The sequence below is a fragment of the Enhydra lutris genome, unplaced genomic scaffold, assembly GCF_002288905.1.
Source record: "Enhydra lutris kenyoni isolate GAN:26980312 unplaced genomic scaffold, ASM228890v2 scaffoldscaffold25, whole genome shotgun sequence".
Classification (NCBI taxonomy): domain Eukaryota; kingdom Metazoa; phylum Chordata; class Mammalia; order Carnivora; family Mustelidae; genus Enhydra; species Enhydra lutris.
The window spans coordinates 7750497-7766057 of NW_019154109.1; positions in this window are offsets into that span (position 1 = coordinate 7750497).

Genomic DNA, 15561 nt, shown 5'->3' on the forward strand with positions numbered 1-15561 from the left:
TTAAAGGGAAAAAGAGAGAACCCCAGCAGTACTGGACTATGGTAAGGGGTGGGAGGTGTTTCAAGCAGGAACCATGAGAGAGCTAAATGAGTAGATAGTCGGCATCAGGGGGCACTGAGTAAGCTGGGCTCTGGGCAAGATTTTAGAAGGAATGATGGAATAAAAAATCCTGAGAAGATGAATGGGAGTAAAGCTGGGTCTTGGCTTTGGAAGCCCTGGGTCCTTGCCAAGTATTCTGGGTAGGTATTGGAGCCCAGATAAGGCTCAAGAGCTAGGTTATAGCAGACCTGGGTAATGTATGCTTGAGCTCATGAACTAGGTAGGACTCTTTAAACTCGTCATGACTGAGGTCAAAATGAGGCCCCAAGATTGAGGCAGGGTTGAGCACACAGATGGGACTCAAGTGCTAGCATCTAGGGTCTAAACAATCTTGTAGTCCCCACTAAAGAGTGGGGAAGGGAGGCCTACAGGGAGCAAGGAGCCATTAAAAGTTAAACCTGCACAAATCAGACTTATGTGGTTGCCAAGCTGATTCAATAATCAGGCTGGGTACCTATAAATTACTCCACTGGATTTAATGTGTATACGTTTTAAAGATTTTCTTTCCCCATAGCAAAGTAGATTTACAGTCTGAATGACTGAGCTTATTAATTCTAATAACCTTCTCTAGAACAGAGGTATATGAGAACACAAGAAGGAAGGGCTTATGTCCTGAGGTCCAAGAAGCAAGAGGAGCTCTTCCCATTATCCACAGCTATGGTGAGTGCAGAATGTCTTCTGGCGGCCATGACCTTGGTGGTTTCTCATGCCTTACCTATCTAGCTTGCAAGCTTGCATGACTCCTTCCCTGAGGACTCCAGATCAGTATTACACAATGGTTGTGTCGTTCAACTCTTCCTGAATGTGTTCACCTGAACTCTCAGAACAGCACCCCCAGGCGAGTACCTGGGAGACCCTTAGTAAATTCGGAATGGACCGCTGGCTTGACTGAGGTCTGCTTGCCTTCTTTCCTGCTACTTTGGAGCATGAGTCTCCTTTTTTTTTTTTTTTTTCCTCAACAATTTTTAAAATGAATTATCTAGTGTTTTTTTTTTTCCAATAAATCCCCTTTTCAAATTATTTCAGTTTAAGTCAGTCCTGATATTTATAATCAGGACCCCTAACAAATACAGTCACTGGTGTCTTCAACGGTGGCAGGAAACAGATCTTCAGAGAAACGAGAGGGCGTCAGGATTTGTTATCTGCCTGGTTGGAGTTGAAGGCAGCAGAAATCCAGCCAGAAACTCTAGCAACCAGTGGCTCAAGGGCTGAAACAGCTCCTTAAGTGATGCCTCATGGTCCCTGGAATGAAGCCCCCATTCTAGGCAAGGATACGGTAGTCCCCTAGCAGGCGCTCTTGGTGCCTGTGGCACATGCTTCCTGCCCTCCTGATGTCAGTGCAGCTGGGGGACAGCCACGCTGAAGCACGTGCCAGTTTCTCTCTGTTCTCTTCCTCAAGGCTTTCTGCAAAGCCATGGAGGAGCATTCGGCTGTCACCAGTGCAGCCGGCATCCCCCCACCCCATGTGGGGAAAATGAACCTCCCTGAAGGCAAATCCCAAAGGGGGATGAGAACTGGTGGATAAGCAGTCCCATTCCTTGTCCTCCGAGGACAATGTGGAGGCACTTGGGCCAGCGTGCATGCTTCAGAAGCCCTGTGAAGTGAGCCCCCTTTAGCAGCTGCACCTGGCCCCCCTCAGTTGACGTTTCTCTCTTACCGTCTCACCGTCCCTGCTTCCTGATGGAAAATTCCAGATAAACTACCTGCACCCAAGGCTCAGTCTCCAGCGTGTTTCAGGAGAGTGCAAAGTAACAGACGGGACCGTGGGAAGAGGAAAGGAATGAACAGACCGGAAGTGGGGGTGGGGGAAGGGGCGGCAGGAGGCTGTAGCTGTTGCTTCTGCCAGCCCTGGGAGCTTGAGGAGAGAATGAAAACTCACATCCACGCATTTCAGCCCAAGGCATGGACAGAAACCCATGGGACTTTTGATGACCTCACTGAAAACTCTTTCTTCCAACTCAGTTGCAAGACCAGTAGTAGCACTTTGTCCTGTAGGTGGTCAAATAATAAATCTAGTTAAAACTCACAGCTTCTGGAGCGCCTGGGTCAGTCATTAGTGTCTGCCTTCAGACTGGGTCGTGGCCCCAGGGTCCTGGGATGGAGCCCCACATTGGGCTCCCTGCTCAGCGGGAAGCCTGCTTCTCCCTCCCCCACTCCCCCTGCTGGTGTTCTCTCTCTCGCTGTCTGTCTCTCTGTCAAATAAATAAATAAGATCTTAAAAAAAAATAATTCAGCTCTAAAAAAAAAAAAATCACAGCTTCTCAGGTTGTCTGGGTGGCTCAGTCGGTTAAGCATCTGCCTTCGACTCAGGTCATTGCTCTGCACGGAGCCTGCTTCTCCCTCTGCCTGCTGCTCCCCCTGCTTGTGCTCGTGCTGGTGCTCTCTCTCTCTGACAAATACATAAAATATTAAAAAAAAAGAATCATAGCTTCTCTACCTTTCTGGTGTGAAAGGGCACAGACCAGGAAAATAATGGAGTCCCAACAGCTGGAATGAGAATACCAGGAATATTTGGAGAACTCAAGTACCCTGAACCTCTCACCCCTACTGCATCTTTCTTGCCAGAAAAGTAGCTCCTCCTGCTTTGTCCGAGGCCCTCTTCCTGCCTATGTGGACCCGCTTTATGTGGTTACTTTGCAAGGGGAGGAGTCCCCCTCCTTATTACCTCCAGACTGAAAAAAAATGACGAGGGGCAGACCCCAGCACGCTGGGTGGCAGTTAATTTCATAGCCAAACTCTGGAGGAGAAAGTGTATGCACCACAAGTATGGCAAGTTATTATTAATTTGAATCACCAAAGTTTGGAGCATTCACATGAGAATGAATTATGAGAGAATAAGACAAAAGAGAAAAGAATACAGTATGAGATTGTCTGAATTTGAAAGTCCTCAATTGGACGTCCTAGCCTAAGCCACTACTTCTGAGTTCTAATTCTGTGTTTGGCTGACAGAGCCATAGACTCCACACTGGTTCCCACCAAATGGAGCTGAGGAGGCAGAAATTCTTGGGACAATGGGAAGGAATGCATAGAATTTGGGGGACAGAAATGTGGAATTGTGGAAATGGATTTAGAGAGACACTTTCTGTGAGTCACTTACTTTCTCCCATTGTCTCACGAAATATGTATTTACCAAGATGTCTAATGGGACCTGTCTTGTTGCCCTGGAATTATGGTTAAGGGCAAAGTTTAAAATATAAGGTGCTAAGTATGACATTCTTCTTTTTTTTTTTTTTAACATTTCATTTATTTATTTATTTGAGAGATAGAGAGCACAAGTAAGCAGAGCGGCAGGCAGAGGCGGAGAGAGAAGCAGGCTCCCTGCTGAGCAAGGAGCCCAATGCGGGACTCAATCCCAGGACCCTGGGATCACCACTCGAGCCGAAGGCAGTGGCTTAACCGACTGAGCCACCCAGGTGTCCCTGAGCGTGACATTCTAAATCCAGAGTCATCAGCTCACCTCTACGCCGGACATACTAAGGGGCACCGTCACCACTCAACACCCTACCTGCTCCCACAGTGTGCAGTGATCCCTGAGGGACATCTGCTAGCCTTTTGCAGAGGGGTGCAGTGCAATGTTCATGATGAGAAGCTATTCCCTCCCTCACACCCTTATAGGCAAGGTGAGGAGAGGGGGTGCTCTCAGAGAATCACCTGTAAAGAAAGAAGTCGAGAAGACTGACATTTACGTCCTAGTTGGATGTCTGTTCAGCTGACCTGAACAAACGGAAGGAAGCCTGGGCAAAGGGGAGGGGGCAGGGGGTGAAGTGTGTGTATTGAGGGAGAGGGCAGAGGGCAGTTAGTCTATACTCATACCATTTCACATGGTAAAGACCCATGAGTTTCTGAAGAGTTGGTTGGGCATAGCAGAAGGGACCTGGTCTTGAGTTGTCAATGACTCCACCCAAGGACTGCAGGCCCACCAAGGTCATCCCAGCAGCGGGAGGCCCAGTATTGAGTTCATTTGGCAGGAGCTGAGGGGAGGTGGGGAAATGAGGTAAGCCAGAGTCAATCTCCTGGTCAGGGAAATGTACACTGGGGTCCCCACAGGGTCCGCTCTTCCCCAGCCCCTCACACAGCTCACATATGGCACAGAGCCCAGCATTCAATGCCTGCCTAAAAAGGGGCTTGATGACCTGCTTGCCTAAAGGATCCGTGGCCACTTACAGAGTAACCATGTGTTGATCAAAGCACCTGGATTACCCAGACCTTTCAAGGAATCCCAGACACTGTCCCTGGTGTAACATTAACTCCTGGAGACCCAGAACAGTACTTTATCCATTGGTCAACGTGAAGCTTTTGGGACCCAGCTGATAAATGGATTTTTACCTGAGTCAATCTCACAGTGGACCCAATAGGTCTCTTAGCCTATCCCATGGTTATTTTCTTAATTTCTGACTAAACAATGACTAGAGGACAACTGGCAGAATCCCTACCCTCACTCCTGATCTGTGGAGAAAGGGTTATTGCCGTCAGAAGGACCAAATGGGAGTCTCTGGAGGCCTCCCACTGCCATGAGGGAGTTGCAGAGATTAATATGGACATCAACAGCTTCCAGTTTTGACGGGAGCTACGAGCAAGAGAAGGTTCTGTTGTGGGTCCAGGTCGCAATGTAAGCGTCTGGGTCCTGTGCCCCCGCTCCATGACCCAGCCGATGGAGCGATGATCGCTGCATGTGGTGGATCAGGATTCTGCATGGAGACATGAGAGCACCCATGCGAGAAGCACAGTGAAGGCCTCTGAGGTTTTGGAACAATGATCTCATCTCTTCGCTCAGTAATTATTCATGTGAGAAACAGCTCTTGACTTTCTACTAGACCTCAAAGACTGAACACCAGAGCATGGGATTCCAGACAACCACACAGCCCACATTGCCCATCGTGAACCGGGTAGGATTGGATCAATAAGCCAAGAAGGGCGCCCTCAGTGCCACCACACCATCAGGCAGGAGCCGCATATTTGAGCCTGGGTCAGGCAGGGCCTGGAGACACAAGCAAGTTGCACGTGGCTCACGCTCCCAACACACTTGCTTCTGTTCTACCCATCACCCCACCCTCAGCACACACCTGTAGCCTCCGGGAGACTTCCCTGTGACGTGTTGTCTGCAGGGGAAGATGTTGGGGCCTGATTTATAAGAAGCTCTGTACGATATGCTGGCCTTGCATGGGAAGGCATGGCTGTGGCATCAGAGCTGCCCTCAGAACCAGCCTTGAAGGATAGCCGATGTAGGCAGATCCAACTCGATCTAGAACGTTCCGCAGTATCTTTTGACCCCTCCTCTCAAGGGAAGAGATGGCCTAAGGTGAGCATTTAAAGTGATTCATAAGGTGTAGTGAAGGGTCGGGCCCGATGGCCAGGGATTTGAAAAGAACCAGATAGAAGATTTAGTGACAAAAGGGTTTTGAGAAGGGGTCTGTGAGTGGACGCCTACCCCCAAATAACAAGACCCTCCCATCTCCAATTCGGCCCCCACCTTGTCTTCCAAGTGATCTTGCAGCAAGCTGATCAGATCACATCTTTACCTGACTAGAATTTTAACCACTCCCTATTGCTTATGGGATAAAATAGAAACTCTTCACATAGCCCGTTTCTTGCTTGTTTGTTTAGCCTACCTCTGACCTTTCCTTCCTTAACCCTTGGTTCTCCAGGCTGATTTCCCAAAGCAGGCTTTTCTTTCTCTGCTTTCTGTACCTCAGCCTCCCTGTTTTTCCCTTTGCGGAAGGACTCTGCTCTAGTCCTCCTCCGGGTCCCAGCTCAGAGGTCACCTCCTGCCCCGCTGTCCCCGGGGTCGATTCAGGCCGGCTCCCATAACCGACTCTGGAACCACGCTGCTTGGGCCACAGTCCTCGCTCTGTCACTCCACCTAGCCCACGTTACAGGTGAATCTTCCTCACCTGTAAAGCAGGCAAGGCTTGATTTATCAATATGCAAGGATTAGTAATAATAAGGCATTTATGTTGCTCAATAATAAAACAAATATATAAGATTACAGAACCAGAAAGATAAAGTTAGAATTGTACCCGGCGGTGTGGGTGTTCAGTAGGTGCTCATTAATTGCTGCAATTAGATGCTCTTGGTCCTTTGCTCCCTGGTACCATGTGCATATGCCCAGGCCAAGAGGGCCAGGATGCTCTCCTCTCTTTGCACCCAGCAAGGGGTGAGATGAGGGGTGGGATGAGGGGTGCCTGGGTGGAGCAGTGGGTTAGGTATCAGACCCTGGGTTTCAGCTCAGGTTTGATCTCAAGGTCGTGGGATCAGGCCCCACAACTGGCCGTGGGTTCAGTGGGAAGTCTGCCTGAGAGTATCTCCCTCTCCGTCTGCACCGCCCCTACACGTGCTTGCACACTCCCTCTCTTTCTCAAATAAATAAAATCTTAAAAAAGAAAAAAAACTCATGGGATGAAAAAGCAATGTCTGGAATCAGAATCAGAAGTACAGGAGTCAGAGACAGAGGACCCCGTTCTGCTGTTTACTAAGAAACCCAGGACAAGTCACACAGTGAGTGCAAGTCTCAGTTTGTTCGTCAGCAAAATCAAGATGATAGCACACATATAAAGCCCAACGACAGGAAAGTGCCATTTTTGTAGGTCAAAAACAATTGAATATCAGCGATTTCATATGCTTCAATATTACTCTCACACCTTAGGGCTGAAGGGGATGCCCGGATGAGGTAATGGCTGTGAGAGTGATTTACAAACCGGAAGTGCCATACAAATGTCACTGTTGGTTAGCATCCGGTATGTGTGGCAAGTTAGGCTCAATATATTTGAGTAGAAGAATCACTTTAGGCAATTCTGCTTGTATAATAAATAGTAATTGGAAGAAACAAATTAAAATGTCAAATTCACATGACAGGTGGTGTCAGAGCTGGATTGGAACTTGGGACTGTGAGCGGAAGGGCCGCGGGCTGGGGTGGGCCCCCAAGTGGGGCGCAGAGGCCAAGGGATGTCTTGTAGAGTGCTGTGGGTCCGAGAGAACGGCGGCCGGCCAGCCCTCCAGCCCGAGTGCATTTAGCATTCTGCGGCTCTTGGAAGCCCCTTGGGACTCCTCCGGCACTCTGGTTCCTCCAAGAGCACACACTGTATTTGTTCACACTCACTGTCCCTCTCCCAGACTCCCAAGGTGACAGCTTCCCCGGAATCCCTGATGCAGTGGGGGCTCTCCTGGTGAATGTCAATACGCACAGGTCCCTGGGACCCCGCTCCTGCTGGTGTAGACACCCCCACAGCCCTCGATGAGTCTGATGGAAGCGATCTGTTCATAGACCCGGGCTTCTCCCATCAAATGTCCTTCCTGCTGTGATTTCACTGGCTCAGAATGCCGACTGTGTCCGATAGGATAGGAGGAGGGGCATGGGCTTGATTTGATGATGCCGGTGATCCAGGCCGGCAGAGTCAGCGTCTGGCAGAATTAACATCGGCGTTGCCAATAAAGCAGAGCCTCCCAGTTGTTTCCTTTGTGTACCTGTTTGCCCTCTTGCCTTTCCTACATGAAAAAAACCTCTTGATCACCCAAAATTGCTGTGATTTTAAGTCGTAAAATCAGTCACTGTGAGAGCCAGCAGGGTCTTGGGAGATCACCCACAGCTGAGGAAACTGAGGCCAGAGATCAGAGGCTTGATTAGAAACTAGGCCTCTGCCTGTCTTGTGACATCTTTTAACCAATGGGCTGTCACTGATAAGAATATGAGTGTGTGACAGGATAGTCCTGGGTTCATCTGAATCTGCCTCTGGCCTGCTGTGTGACCTTGGGAGCACCACCTGACCTCTCTGAGCAAACCTACATCATCTGTAACCACTCAGGGTTGTAGAGACTCAAATACCATATATCATGCACATGAGGCTCATTAAAGTCAGTATCATTTCATTGTGGAATAAAAGACAAACTTTGTTGAAGGGTCAATAAGCAAGTAAGAAGATTTGGGGCAGGGGCACCTGGGTGGCTCAGTGGGTTAAAGCCTCTGCCTTCAGCTCAGGTCATGGTCCCAGGGTCCTGGGATCGAGCCCCACATCGGGCTCTCTGTTCAGCAGGGAGTCACTTCCCCCTCTCTCTGTCTGCCTCTGTGCCTACTTGTGATCTCTCTCTGTCAAATAAATAAATAAAAATCTTAAAAAAAAAAAAAAAAAAAGAAGATTTGGGGCAGTCTTGGTCACGGGGGAGGAGGGAAGGGTAAGGAACCCCAGCGTAGCTGATGTTACCCTATTTTATCCGGCTTTTGTACAGGGCTGGCATTGATTCCCCAATTGATTAAATTCTGGAAACATTTATTGAACACTTATTATGTGCCAGACCAGGGTAAGTTTCATGGGTGTAGACTCTTCTAAGACAGTGCTCTTCCACTGCGGGAGGTGACCCTCTAGCTTGGGAGACAGATGGGTAAACAAGTAGCTGATGTTTTTCTGCATAAGAGGTGTGCTAACAGAGGAGTGAACAAGGAAAAGGGCATTTCAGGCAGAAGGAACAGTTGGAACAAGTGCCTGGAGGCATGAAAATCAATTTGGAGAATGTATCAGGTAGGCCTCGGCTTGGCAGCTGACAATAGAAAACTCAAAATAGCAGGGGCTTAAGCAAGCTTGAGGTTTATTTCTCTCTCACATAAAAGCAGTGCAGAGCCTGGCAGCCCAGAGCTGACTGATGTCAGCCCCTCCACAGTCGTCAGGAACCCAGGCAGTATAAGGCAAATGCTTAGAGCATGGACTCCGGAGTCACACCGTCTGGGTTTTAATTCTTTCTCAGGCCAAGAGACCAGGAGGAGGTTATGTCTTTCCTCTGTTTTCTCAGCTGTAAAATGAGGATAATAAAAGGGCCCATCTCACTGAATTGCTGTGAGGATTAAATGATTTCAGTTGGAAATGTGTTTTGAACAGAACCAGGTGCATAATGGGGCCATATATATTTTAATATTCTATTTTTCTGTCCCATCATCCTTAGCACTTGGCTTTCATTCTCAGGGTCACCTCACAGTCCAGAATGGCTGCTGGTGCTCCAGCCATCACATCCCAGTTCTAAGCAGCTGAAATAAGAACAGGGAGGAGGGCAAAGGCCTCTCCCTCCAGTTGGGTCAGCTTTCCTTAAGTAGCTTTCCAGAATTCCCAACACATCACTTGTGCTTATATGTCACTGGCCTAAACTTAGTCACTTGGCCACATACAGTTGCAAGGGAGGTTTGGAACCATGATCTTTTAGCTGGGTTCTAATCAGACAGAAAGGAAAAGGGATACGGATTTTGATTGACATGATACTGTGACTTGTGATAAGAAGTATATATTGGGTGCCCTTTTCAGAGGTCCTAAAGTCCTTGGAATTTCCTGTGATAAGAATGATAACGGTGTCTTTGTTATGTTAATGAGGCTATTCCCAGAATGCCCTTAGGTAACAAAGATTGAGGGTTGATTGGATGGGTGAGGGGGTGAGGGGAGAGAACCAATCCTGTGATTAGAAGTTGATTAGAAGGTCGGAAACTTCAGTCCCACCCTGTGGCTTCCAGAAAGGGAGGAAAGGCTGGAGACTGAGTTCAATCGCTAATGGCCAACCATTTAATCAAGCATGCGTAGGTAAGGAACCTCCGTAAAAACTCAGGACCGGGTTCGGAGAGGTGTGTGTGTGCACACGTGGACATCTGGGGGAGAGGAGGGTCCTTAGGGAGGGCAGGGAAGCTCTGCGTCCTCTTACACAGATTGCAGTATGCGTCTCTCCCATCTGGCTGTTACTCAGTCAAAACCTTTTATAATAAATCAAAGACCTAGTAAGTTAAATGCAGTTTTTTGTGTGTGTGTGAGTTCTGTGAGCCACCCTAGCTAATTAAATGAACCCAAGCTGGAGGTTGTTGGGACTTCAATCTGTAGGTGAGGACTTCTCAGTGGCCTCTGATGGGTGGGGGACAGTCTTGTAGGACTAACCCCTAAACCTGTGGGATCAAATAGATAGTTTCGAAACTGACTTGAATTGTAGGACAGCCCGCTGGTGTTGAAGCATTGCTTGCTGATGTGGGAAAACTACCCCCCATCTACACACACATACTGGAATTGGGTCCAGAACCCTTTTATTTTTATTTTCATTTTTTTAACAATTTTTTTTTTTTAGATTTTATTCATTTATTTGACAGAGATCACAAGTAGGCAGAGAGGTAGGCAGAGAGAGAGAGAGAGAGAGAGAGAGAAGAAAGCAGGCTCCCCGAAGAGCAAAGAGCCCGACATGGGGACTTGATCCCAGGACCGTGGAATCATGACCTGAGCCAAAGGCAGAGGCTTTAACCCACTGAGCCACCCAAGCGCCCCAGGGTCTAGAACCATTTTAATCGGCAGCTTTGGTGTCGTTTTTTGTGAAGGGGTGTTGCTGAGCTTGGTGGGGTTCAGAGCTGAAGGCCAAGAAAGAATCCTTGAGCCATCTTCAGTGCAGAATGGAGGGTTTATTAAAGCACAGGGACAGGACCCGGGGGCAGAAAGAGCTGCTCCTGCCGCCCAGGGGACAGTGAGGAGCAAGGGATCATATAGCTGGGGGTTGGGAGAAGGAAGGCTAAGGGAAATTCTAAAAGAATCTTCCTATGCTAAAGAAGACTCGGGATCCTGGAGGAATGCTATCATCTGTCTATCCCAAGTATTTGTCAATGGGCTGCAGGTTATAAGGATGTGTAATTTTATCTACATTTCCTTCTGCCTTTGTTTCTCTTATCACTTGCAGCGTCTGCTGCAAGGAATAACAGAGAAGCTCCAACAGGCACACTCCAACGTAGGGGTTGGGGTTGGGTTGTAGGAACAAGGCTCGGACCAAACTGTGGGCAGCCTTGAACAACATATCAGTCGCTGGTTGGATGCAGGGGATCTGTATCGCAGTGGGGAACTGGACTCGGGAATATCTTCTGGGAGTCATCAGAACACAGCGTTGGAGCAATGGGAGTTTGAGCTCCCTTAGTATCAGAGGTAGGGGGAGATGAGAGGTGAGGAGAGGTATTCAGGCCCTGACATCAGTGGTGCTTGCCCAGGGTTTGGGGGAGGTGAAAGGCGATGGTGTAGGAAAGGTAGCACCATTTGACCAACGTCTCTCCATATCTCATCTCGCGGTGCTGTGTTCACGCTGCTTTCTCTCCTAACCAACTGCCATCAGTCTGCAATCGTCACGGAATATATTACCTTGAAAAATGAACAGAGCTCCTTTTTTAGGAATGTGCTTGCCTACACCCCGTCCCCATCACCGCCCAGTTGCAGATAGAACCCTGGAGAACACCACCCTCTGGGGAGAGGAAGAGGAAGAAGAGGAATCCGTGTGTCTGGTGAGGACCCTGGGCACCCAGCTTACTGGTCACCTTCACTGAGCAAACCTCTGTCTGCATCAGCACGTTTGCTGAAGGAAGCCAGAAGAGGAATTGGAGGGAGAGTGTGTGTCTCATCCTCAAGCCTCCTGGAATCTGAAGGTAACATTGGAAAATTATGTTGGGTTAGGTTGTCACTGGAGGATCCTATGACCTAAGACAGAAAGCCCCAGATGCCAGGTGGCTCTGATGTTGTCTCAGAAACACCTCCCTTAGGCAGTATTGATGCCCAGGGGGCCCCACACTACAAGTCACTCTTCTGTCAGGGTTTGTAGCCGCCTCCTCACCAGAAAGCGCCTTCCTGGGGTATGGAAAGGGAAACTGAGGCCAGAAGAGATTGTCCCCTAGTGAGATACAGGCATGGGTGGGGAGGATTCTAGAAAGGTCTACACATGTATACCCTACCTCTCTACACTGTAGCATCTCCCTCCTGGTGCTCTAGGAAGCAAGCATTTATGGGAAACTTCCCACAAGCCAGCAGTGTGCTAAACATTTTTATGTTGCTTCATCCTTTTCCTAATTCACTACGGTAAGTACGGATTCCCCCGTTTTACTGATGAAGAAACTGAGGCACAGGTCCCAAAGGTTCTGCTGGAGAACCTGCCACTGTGATCCTAGCCCTGCCTGCTGACTCTGAAGCCAGCCTGCTCAATCCTAACGTTCTCCCACATCCCAAGTGTTCCAGCCCCTAGAATTACGTCTCTCCTGCTGCCTCCATCATCCCTGGGCATTTCGTAATGTCCTACGCAAGGATGAAGCTCTTAGAAATGGAGAAGCCAGAGGTCTGAGTTTCCTTTGCAGGGAAGCAGTGTTCAAGCCCGCTTTCCCCGCTCTCCTGGCAGGTTTGCATTGCCAGAATCCTAGAATTGGGAGTCAGGAATCCACCCACTCTGTGTATCCAGAACTCCCATGTCAGGAATTCCCTTTAATAACACCAGGTTACCGGGGTCACGCAGAGCACGGTCCGCTCGGTCTCCGGTCCTGGTGGCCGCCGCAGTCAAGGCAAACCGTGACGGGCACCGATTGTCTGTTATCCACCCAAGCAACACTCCCCGGGCTCCCTACCCCCACGTTTTCCCGCAGAGCAGTGGAGGCCAGGGTGGCAGGAAGCCCTTCTCCCTGAGCCCTGTGGCCTCCCGTGGTGGGCACAGAGCCCCAGACTCCACGCCTGGGAAGCCAGGTCCGCCTCAGCGGCCCCGGGGGCAGCTTCATGCTCATGGCAGCCTCCAGAGGGCGCACCTGGACAAAGTCTGGTCAGGAGAGGCTGCTGTCAGGAAGAAAGACAATCTGACCCACTCCCCCTAGACCCCGGAGATGTAATGAAGCCCCCCCACCTCTCTCCCAAGGCCAGTCTGTAGTGTGAAAGATGGTCAAGAGAAGGGACAGTTCCGAGTCTGGGGAAAGGACTGTGGTATCGAGGAATCCACGTGGACGGCGTGCTGCCCAGACTCCAGCGGGGTCAGCCGTCAGTCTGGCCCTGTCCGGGAGACTGCGGGCTCCCCCGCTGTGGAAGGGGATTTAGCGGAAGCCCCCTGAGCCCACCACCTCTTAACCCACCCTGAGTTCTCTTGGAAAAGACATATTGCTTCTGCCCCCCGAGGTGGCCTCTCGCCAGTCCCCTCACCCTGTCCCACCCTTCGTGCGGCCTGCGTACCTACGGTCGGCTGTGTTTGGTCCAGTCTGTTCATGCTGGTTGTACTCTTTTGTAAATACATACTTTTCATTAAATATTATTTAAACTGGGGCTCCTGGGTGGCTCAGTCGGTTAAGCGTCTGCCTCTGGCTTAGGTCATGATCTCAGGGTCCTGAGGTCAAGCCCCTCATTGGGCTCTGCTCAGCAGGGAATCTGCCTCTCCTTCTGCCCTTCCCCCACTTGTGATTTCTCTCTCTAATAAATAAAGTCTATTTATTTTATATACTTTATATATTTATTTAATTTATTTATTTGTCAGAGAGAGAGAGTGTGAGCACAGGCAGGGAGAGCAGAAAGCAGAGGGAGAAGCAGGCTCCCTACTGAGCAAGGAACCCGATGTGGGACTCGATCCCAGGACCCAGGGATCATAACCTGAGCTGAAGGCAGATGCTTAAAGGAGTGAGCTACCCAGGCATCCCAATAAATAAAATCTTTTAAAAAATATGTAAACTGATGAAATAATAAGCCAAAAAAAAGAGTTGCTCCAATGAAAATTAACTTCAATACTTTGGGGAGAGCCCATAAAGACAGCTTGGAAGGAAGGGATGAAAGGAAGGAAGGAAGGAAGGGAGGGAGGGAAAAGCTTTTGAGATGTGGCTGACTTATCTGTAGAAGATCAGCAAGAGTGGGGCTAGGAAGAGGAATTCTAAAAATCCCAAGGGCCCTGCGTTCAGGTTGCTACACAATTGTTCTCAGGTCCTTGGGTAGGATAGGCATCCTTGCTGCTGACTTACAATATGCTCCACAGAAGAAAGACGAGGAGGAACAGAAGAGTGGATCTACACTTACACAAAAGGTCACGGTTCTACATAAAAAAATTAGCAAATGTCCATTTATAATTTTTACCGTAAAGTAGCGTTTCCCGTAGGAAATCGCTTGGCTGCGTCCCCACTGGAAGGAGTATGTCACCCAGTGTGGACAGCAGCCGTTGCTTCCAGAGCCTAGCTAGAGAGGAGGCCACAGCACACCCCAAAGGCTAATTAGAAAATCAATGCATCCAGGCCTAATTGACAACCCTAATCATCTCTTTGAACTAAAGTGTCCTAGCTGCATAGGAATCATTAGCGCCTGTCAGTGAGAGATAAGGTCTTCAGATTTCCACAAGGAGGCGGGGTTCTTTATTCAGCAGACCCGGACTCAATCAATACTTCCAATATCATGACCCATAACCTGAGTCCAGTTAAGAAATGCTTACACTTCCTTAGAGGCATCATTGCCCAGCGGCTGTCCCTGAGGTGAGGCCGTCTCCCGTTGGGTCCCTCATCCCACCTGTCCATCTCCGCGCAGCTCCTGAGAGGTGCCACGTTGCTGGAAGCAAACATTACCGCTGAGCCTGCTTTTACATCACACTCGTGACATCCTTCAAACTGGTACAGGGCTGCCCGGCGATTCCTCTTCATTTCTTTCCCAGGGAAAACTTTCCCACTATGGGAGATGCCATCTGGCTCAGGTGCTTCTCTCTGAAAGTCTCCCATCCTGGCTCCTTCACTTCTTTACTGGGAGAACAGAAACCATCTGACGTGCACTCTTATCTCTCCCAGTCTTCCCCTTCTCTTGCCCTCTGGGTACCATCGAGAACACTCCATGAGGGCAGGGACCTGAGTCAGGTCCTCAGCGCCTAGCACAGTGGCTGGCACATCATGGGCTCTTGAAATTGATGAATGAGTGAATGAAAGTGAATCCTCTATGCTTTCCTGATTTATCAGTCCTGTTTATTGTTCATGACCTTCTGGAGGGGAGGGACGAAGATCCCATCACATTGGCTTAGGCATCTGAGAAGACAGATGAAAATGAAACCCTTACTGTCTCCACCATTCACGGAGCTGTACCAAGACCACCTTTCCAGGCTCAGCTCAGTTTTATTTCCATCGGTCGTTGGCATTTGTGCTTCTCCCAGAAGGTTATACTTTGCATGTTTGGATCTTGGTGGGTAGCAGAAAACTACTGCTTGGCCCATAGGTAGAGCTCAGTAAGAGTGAGGAGTAGCTGAGTGCCCCAGACCCCAAAGTCACCGTGGATTCCTCCCTTTCCTGTCCTTCCCACGTCCAGTCTGCTAGCAGACCCCTTCAGTTTTGACCTCTATGGCAGAGACGAGCAAGCGTTCTCTGTAAAGGCTCGGATGGCAGATACTGTTCGTGTATGGGCCACAAGGTCTCCGCTGTAACTGCTCCTTCTACTGTCAGGTATGAAAGCAGCCAAGGACACTATGTAAATGATGGGTATGGCTGTGTGACAATAAAGTTTTATTCGCAGAAATAGTTGCGGATGGGATTTGGCATCGTTTGCGGAACTGTGCTCTATGGCATATCCCCAAATTGGTCCTTAGAAAGGAAATCACGCTGAGAAAAAGAGCCATGTTCAGTGCCTTCTGCCCTCCTCTAGAAGTCACTTGGGAAGGAGCAATAGAGCCTTCTGTGGTCATGTGCATGTGTTTACAGATGGAGGTGAGCTGCCACCAGATCAA